This window comes from Myodes glareolus, chromosome 6 (genome assembly GCF_982192425.1).
Source record: "Myodes glareolus chromosome 6, mMyoGla1.1, whole genome shotgun sequence".
Lineage (NCBI taxonomy): Eukaryota > Metazoa > Chordata > Mammalia > Rodentia > Cricetidae > Myodes > Myodes glareolus.
Window position 1 is genome coordinate 35045173 of NC_142031.1, and position 8915 is coordinate 35054087.

Here is an 8915-nt window from a genome sequence, read left to right on the forward strand (position 1 = left end):
CATTGCCAACGTCTGGATCCCCACTTCAATGACAAAGACAAAATGCCATCAACTTGAAGGAAGTTGCTAACTATCCTTCTTTAATGTGAGAACTTCATGAATCACAAGTAGTCCTGGATTCAATGATAGAACATTGTGACCCATACTGTCTTCACATTTAAAGCTAAGAAAATGGCATTATTTTCCTCTTTTCAGAACTTTATAGCTGCTATCTTCTTAGTGAGCCCCACACATGTTCTTAGCTTCTGTTATATGGAGGGCAATGGCGAACTGTTATCATCCCAACAGTGAAAGACAACTTAAAATCTCATCTGAGTGAACCATACTGGAATAAATACTTCTAGGACTTGGGTGTCGGTTGAGTTCCAAGTTGCAGCTATAAATTTGGAAAACATCATTTTATTTTATCTTAATCTTTACTAAAGAATTAAATTCATGCCTCTTTATTAAGCCAAAATCCTTGTGCATATTGCCATGTAAATCATAAACCAAACTGACTACAGTAGTGCTTTGAGTATGGTTATAAAAAACACTTTGAGAAAATTATGTTCATGGTCACTCTATAAGAGACAACTGAGGCCTTCAACAGCTCATCTGCATACCAGGATGATATAGCAGAATTAACAGAAGCCAGAGTTCAAAGGCATGATAATCTGATGGGAAGTCAGTGGGAAACACCTGCTGTCCATGACAGGGCTCAAGAAAAAATATATAGAAAGATGGAAAATTTCCAATTACCAAGAAAGATAGAAAATTCACAATTACATAGAAATAATGCCTTACGAGGGTAGATGAGATCACAGTTCCAAAGTGTATATGTCGTAGGTGTTGATGAGACAGAGGTTGATATAACCTTGATGCTTATCAAAGAGGAATGGCTGAACAATAAAATGTTGCTGCCATGGAGTATTGTGAGCCAATTAAGAAGGAAGATTTAAAGAAGACGAAAATGATGGGTGGCATTTCCCAACGTTAATATCCAAAGTGCAGAACATAAACACTATTTCCCCGATATAGGCAAACAATATGTAAATCTGCATTTAGCTCAAAATTCAAAGTTTTTTTAAAGATGGTAGAGTGTTTATACTAAAAAATTCAAAATAATTTAACAAGGAATGTAGATAAAACAATAACTGTCCAAATTATAAGCATATTTCTGATTTTGCGAGTTAGTACAATTAAAAGGGGGGGCCCGAGAGGTTGCCTTGGAGAAACCAGTTTATCTTTAGACAAAATGTGTCTATATGCGAATGAAAAAATAAACAGCTCTCTTTGGGAAAAGTAAGTGACACAGTGGAAAGCACAGGAAGAAAGGAGATTTGTATTATAGTCTCAAGAAAATAAGCATGAAGAAGCTGGCTTAGAAAAGCATGTTTATATGTGTTAGTGGAGCTGATGGTTAGTGAGAAGGGAGTAGGGAGGATTGGGGATAGCTTGGGGAAATGGGATGGGGGGAGGGAGAAAGGATGGATATGGGAGTCGGGAAGTATATATCTCAACTAAGGGAGCCATTTTAGGGTTTGCAAGAGACTTGATTCTAGAGGGGTTCCCAGGTCCAAGGAGAGGTCCCCAGATTGTTCCCTGGACAGCAGAGAAGAGGGTGCCTGAACTGGCCTTGGCCCATAACCATACTGATGAATATTTTGCATATCACCATAGAACCTTCATCTGGCGATGGATGGAGATAGAGACAGAGACACACATTGGAACACTGGATTTAACTCCCTAGGTCCAAATGAGAAGCAGAAGGAGGGAGAACATGAGCAAGGAAGTCAGGACCGCGAGAGGTGCGAACGGGCTTCTCTGAATGGAGCTGACATGGGAGCTGACTGAGAAGCCATTGATAATGGCACTGGGTCTTGTTTCCTCTGCATGCACTGGCGTTTTGGGGTCCTAGTCTGTTTGGATGCTCACCTTCCTAGACCTGGAGAGAGTGGGGAGGAACTTGAACTTCCCACAGGGCAGGAAACCCTGACTCCTCTTAGGACTGGAGAGGGAGGAGGAGAGGGAGTGGGGGGAGTGGGAGGGTATTGGGAGGAGGGGCGGAAGTAGAAATTTTTATTAATAAATAAATAAATAAATAAATAAAATAAAGAAACTGCCTTTAATAGCCAGAAAAAAATTAGTCGGTGTGTTTTAAGAGTCAGAGAACTGGGTCTGGATAGATGGCATAGTGGATAAGAACATTGACTACTTTTCCAGAGGCCCCTCATTCAGTTCTCAGCACCCAAGTTGGGAAGCCAAAAACACCCGCAATTCCAAATCCTGGAGATTTATTTGATGCCTCTGGCCTCCATGGACCCATGCCTTTGTGAGCACTTATTCTTACACAGTCTCATGCACGCACACACACACACACACACACACACACACACACACACACACACACAGTTGAAAAATAAAAGGCTAATCTTTTTTTTAAAAGAAGTTATTGATTGGTAAGTGTCCACAGCAGTGCCTCTAGCATCTGTCCAAATGTCATAGAGTGGAGGTCCCTGCACTAAAAGTCCATCTATGGAAATAATCCAACTCAAGGAGAAATTGTCTTAGTGTTTTCCAGTCTCTAGTCAGCCCAGGAATGACTCTGTGACTCATTGTGCTTCTCTGATCGACTTTACTTCTAAAAACCAAATATCATAGATAACATCTACATAGTGATCTGTTCTGGTATAGTTTGAAGGTTTGCTTTTTTCTTAACAACTTCTGTGTTTAAACACTGATATCCCCAAAGCAAACATACCAACAAGTTACAGGAGGAATACCCTGAAATTAAACCAGACAGGCAATACCAACCTTCAGTAGTGAAGGTAGTCCCACGAAGCTCGTAGGAAATTGAGTCCATCTAGCTCAGTTCCTATTTAAAGATAAAGTTTCTGGTTCATGTGCTCTGTTAAGTACTGCATCATGGCATATTTACAGAACTAGCAGTTAGGAATGTAAACTTAGACCGTCTGAACCACATATCAGCACAGCTCTTTATTATGTGACCTTATGAGTGCTAAACTACTCAAAGATTCATCTGTAATATAACCTGAGTAGATTCCTTGGAGAAACACCATAGGAATTCTACAGTGATAAGTCATTCCGAGAACTAACAGGGTGCTGTCCATACAGGGAGTGAGCTATCAGCAGGCAACAGGCAACATCTTCACTAATGTGAAGGGCATCAACTCCAAATTATTGTTTTATTATATGCTGAACTCTAAGCTTCCAGATCCTGGCTGACTGCCTTTGACTCAGCTCAGGGGTTTTTCCCTGCTTCCTCGGGCTCTCTGAAAGTCACTATACTCCTGACTCAAAGTGACCCCTTAACAGCATCATGGTTTTTGATTATACTTTAGCTTTATATGGGTTTCTAAACTCATGTATTTGGCTTTTTTTTAAATTTCTAACTGAGCAGAAGAACTTGACCTATTTGAATACTTTAGAGGACTTGGGTCTTGTCTTTTAATTCAGCTCTTCTGGTTGCATCTGTGAATGTTGACTATGGGACCTTTCTGAAAGCATTGCCTCATGGCTAAAGAGGGACTTTTACCTCCTTCACTATGAGTAGCCTGAGGCATCACACTCTCCTCACTTTCCTCAAAGCCAAGGTCATCCAGGACCATCTGAAATGGATTGTTTGAATATTTCTTTATAAGAAATAGACGGTCTGTGATCGTTAATCTTTACCACCAAATTCACTGCACTGGGACTCACGTAGAAGACACCTCTTGTCTGTCTCTTTGGGATTCTTATAGAGATGTTTAACCAAAGAGAGGAGATCTACCCCATGTGTATGGGATCATCTTATGTACTGGAGTTCCAGACTAAATTATAAAGAAAAACAGAAGGTATCAGCACCAGCAATCATCTCTCTCGATGTCCTGAAAGTGGGTGCAATGTTGCCTCTTGTTCTCACCTCATGACTTCCTGGTCAGGATGTACAATGTGAGCCCAAATAAGCCCTTTCTTGCTTAAGTTGTGTGCATCGGGTCTTCTTTATTCTTGTTGGTTTTGTTTCATTTTTTTTTGTCATAGCAACAAGAAAAGTAACTGACACATGGTCCCTGTAAAACTCTTCAACTTGATCTTTGTTGCCTCAGCACACACATAGAGTTTGTGAATTAATATTCATTATAATAAATTTGTTTTGTAAGTAATGCTGTGAAATATTTGTCTGTGGTTTTGTTTTTTAGTCCAATGATAGGCTACTGGTAAATTCTTCAATTCTTCCTTTGATTTACATTATTCTTATAGAACTCTCACTGTTCTGGAGCAAAGCTGTACTAGGCCATTGACTGTGTCCAAGGTAAGGCAAGGGCCACACATGAAGGCAATTTGTTCATGACTGTAGCTCCTTTCTTTAATAAGATGAATACTTGAAGGACTCAGGATACATTTTTGTCATTTGTTTGTCCATTTTCCATCAGTCATAATACAGGCTCCCATTCTTATAATGAGTGAAGATCGACAAGCAACACAATCAGAGCTGTCACTGGTGGTTACAGAATCCCGAGAGAGAGAGAGAGAGAGAGAGAGAGAGAGAGAGAGAGCGAGAAAGAGAGATACATTTTCAGGGCCCTAAGCTACTCCTCCTAGCAGGCACCAGGTGGAGGTTAGGGTTTCTCATCACTAGAAAAAAACATTTAATCCTCCTCTCAAATTGGAAGAGACTCCTAGGAATAAGACTCAAATATAATGCTGTATTTTGTGCAGAGAGAATATCTCAGCTGAAGATGGAATGACTGCCCTCTGAGAAGTTCTTTTCAAGAGTTAATGGTAGTGGCCAGAGTTGTCCCTTTTCTAAGCAAGGGCAATTTCTTATGTTTCCTTTGTTTCCATCTACTGTGGACTGTTTGCTCCCATCAGTGGAGAAACCACATTCTGGTATTTAAATGTTTCTATTTCTGTCATTAAACCAGTTTCCTTTCTCCAGAATTATTAGGTTTTATAGGTATGTTTATGTGTGCTTTTCATGCATGTTTGCATCTGTGTGGGTACTCACGTGAGTGCAAGTATAAATGCATCTGTATATATGTGCATGTGGAAACCAGAAGTCAACATTGGATATCATCTCCAAATTTCCTTCACCCTGTGTTTTTTTGTTTGTTTGTTTGTTTTGGTATTTTTTAGCAGATATTTTTTATTACTTTATAAATAATACCAATCAAAATTTCCACTTCCTCCCCTCCTCCCACTTCCCTCCCGCTCCCCCACTCCCTCTCTCCCACTCCCCCTCCAGTCCTAAAAGAGGACAGGGTACCCTGACTTGTGGGAAGTCCAAGGCCCTTGCCCCTCTATCCAGGTTTAGGAAGGTATACTTCCAAGTAGAATAGGTTCCCAAAAAGCCAGTACATGCAGTAGAGACAAATCCCAGTGCCATTATCATTAGCTTCTCAGTCTGCCTTAATTGTCAGCCACATGCAGAGGGTCTAGTTTGATCTTATGCTTGTTCAGTTCTAGTCCAGCTGGATTTGGTGAGCTCCCATTAGAACAGGCACCCTGTCTCAGTGGGTGGACCAACCCCTCATGGTCCTGACTTCCTTGCTCATATTCTCCCTCCTTCTGCTCTTCAGCTGGACCTTGGGAGCTCAGTCCAGTGCTCTGATATGGGTCTCTGTTTCTATCTCCATCCATTGCCCGACAAAGGTTCTATGGTGATATTCAAGATAGTCATCAGTCTGACTACCAGACAAGGCCAGTTCAGGCACCCTCTCCTCCACTGTCCAGATTCCTAGCTGGGGACATCCCTGTGGACATTTGGGAACCTTTCTAGAGCCAAGTTTCTTGCCAACCCCAAAATGGTTCTCTTAATTAAGATATCTTCTTCCCTTCTCCCATATCCATCCTCCTTCCAGCTCAACCATCCCACTCCCCCAAGCTCTCCCCAACCCTCTCCTTCTTCCTTCTTTCTCCCCCTTTCCCCTTTCCCCCCATCCCCACCCCTATGCTCCCAACTTTTGCCTGGTGATCTTGTCTGCTTCCATTTTCCTGAAGGATCTATTGATGTTCTATTTATGTTTTTCTTTGATTTCATCTCATTACTTAACTTCTCTAGGAATACAAACTATAGGCTCAATGTCATTTGTTTATGGCTAGAATCCACTAATGAGTGAGTGCATACAATATTCATATTTTTGGATCTGAGTTATCTCACTCAGGAAAGTGTTTTCTATTTCTATCCATTTGCATGCAAAATTCAAGATGTTATTGGTTTTTTTGTTTGTTTGTTTTGTTTTTTTCCCTGCTGAGGAGTACACTAATGTGTAGATGTGCCACACTTTAGCTCAGACATTAAAGGCTAGGCTCACAACCACCCTATATTTTGAAGCAGGTTCTGCTTCTGAAAAAGGTACTCACCAATTCATCTAGACTATCTAGTCAGCTTGCATAGGTGATTCTTCCATCTCCTTTCCCAAGTTTTAGGATTACAGGTCACTGCCATGCCCATTTGGCATTTACATATGTGCAATGAATCCAAGCCTAAGTCCTCACCCTACAATGGCAAGTGCTTTATTCAATGATTCATCTCCTGTACCCTCAACTCCTAGTTATAAATAGTCTTAGTTCCCTTAAAATTTATACAATTGAAAAATAAACAAAACTACATGTCTCTCTCTTTATCTCTCCATTTTATATCACTTATCCTTTACCTTCCTTTTAACCTGTTTTCTGACATACCTTTTCAGTAAATTAGCTCTTGTTAAAGTTCCAGCAACATAGCATTGTTAAAAATCAATGTGTGTTTTTCTTGTCTTAGTTCACTTGATTATAAACATTTGTTATAGGTGATCCAACATTCTTCCTTGAAAATACTCTGCTTTCTGTATTATGAGAACAAGTCTCTCTCCCACCTGTGTTGCCCTCCAGTCTCTTGTATCATCACGTTGAGCTCTACACATCCTCATCTCTGCTACACACATACTCAAAGGTTCTTAATTCTGAGTGAACACTGAGTAATGTGGAAATACAACAATTTATTAAAGAAAGTCTATGATTTTTATATATTGAGGATTGACATGTGTTAATCTCAAGCCAATTTTCCTGGTCATATCACAAGTTTATTTTTATTTATTTATTTATTTTGTTCTTTTTTTTTTGTAAGTTTGGAGCCTGTCCTAAGGCATGTGCCACAACCACCTGGCTTCATATCATAGTTCTTAAAAACAATATGCTTCACGCTCACTCAGTAAGCATTATATGTATGTTTAAAATTCTCATAAAATAAAAATATTACAAACTAGTATTAAATGAAATCTGTGGATTTTGCTTCTCTATATGAGAACCCTTACTTCAGTGCAACCCCAATGAGACTGTCATATCCAGCATTTTTCAACCAAATATTAAATCCTCCTCTGATCATCTGGTGTAGGAAGTCCTTCTGTATTTGTGTTGATTTCATTGGTTGAATAGAGAAGCTGCCTTGGCCTTTTGATAGGGCAGCCCTTAGGTGGGTGGAGTTGAAACTGCTGAATTTATACCAGATGATACAGAGTTGACTTCATTGTTTATCCAGGCACAAGACACAATCAGGAATAGGTATTGATCGATATACATTACAATTATCTGGTCTCATATGGGTCTGCCAGGTCCTCTAGCACAAGGTAATGCAGAAAATGATCAGTTATTGATTGGAAGCATGTTGCAGGCCCCAGAATTTCATATAAAACATCACATCAATAGCAAAGGTTTAAAGAAAGAGTTTTCTATTACATGGCAACAAGCTAAGGAGATTGTAAAGAGATGCCCTACTTGCTCTTTATATAATCAAATACCGCTACCTGCAGGGACTAACCCAAAGGGTACTCAAAGGAATGAAATCTGGCAGATGGACATGTTCCACTTTGCAGAATTTGAAAAATTAAAACATGTACATCACACCATTGACACTTATTCAGGCTTTCAATGGGCAACTGCTTTAAGCTCATAAAAAGCTGATTCAATAAACACACATCTATTAGAAGTTATGGCCATCATGGGTATACCTGCACAAATAAAAACAAATAATGATTCAGCTTATGTCTCTAGGAAAATGAAACAAATTTTTGCTCATTATAATATTAAGCGTGTTACAGATATACCATACAAGCCTACAGGTTAAGTAGTCACAGAAAGATCAAATCGAACTATAAAGGATATGTTAAATAAACAGAAAAGGGTGGAAAATTCCTCCAGAAATACATTACATAATGCCTTATTAACCTTGAATTTTCTTAACGCCAGTGAGAAAGGAACAACAGCAGCCTTTGCCAGTGAACCAGCATGGTGTTTTTTGGACTTGGAGGTCAAGCAGTTCTGCTGGACCTGGGTCCAGGGAGTCCCACTGATGGGCTGAGCCTGGCTGCGGCCTGGCTGGGGAGTCCCTGAGGAGCCGAGGATCAAAATTCTTCATGGAACCACCACCCTGGCCTTCAAGCTTCGCCATGGAGTCATTGTTGCAGCATATTCCTGGGCCATAGCAGGTGCTAACATTGCCTCCCAGACAGTGAAGAAAGTGATCGAGATGAACCCCTACCTTCTGGGCACCATGGCTGGGGGTGTAGCAGACTGCAGCTTCTGGGAGTGGTTGCTGGCTCGGCAATGTCGAATCTATGAGCTTCCAAATAAGGAACACATCTCTGTCACTGCAGCCTCCAAGTTTCTTGCTAACTTGGGGTATCAGTACAAGGGCGTGGGGCTGTCCACGGACGTCATTATTCTCCTGCCCGAGATGGACCCTGGTTAGACTCACGCCAGTAAACCACAGTCAAGTGGCAATACACATTAATGGAGATGGGTTAAAGGAATGTGAGAGTTAGCCAACAAGAGGCTAGAACTAATGGGCCAGGAAGTGTTTAATTAATACAATTTCCGCGTGGTTATTTCGGGGGTTAAGCTAGCCAGGTGGCAGGATGCAGCCTGCCTCCGATACAACAATCATCTGCCTCTCTGAC

General features: G+C 40.6%; 1 pseudogene; it reads left to right on the top strand.

Moving 5' to 3' along the window:
* The first annotated feature begins 232 nt into the window (after positions 1-232).
* LOC125388397 (proteasome subunit beta type-5 pseudogene) lies at positions 233-8707 on the top strand (annotated as a pseudogene).
* The last annotated feature ends 208 nt before the right edge of the window (positions 8708-8915 follow it).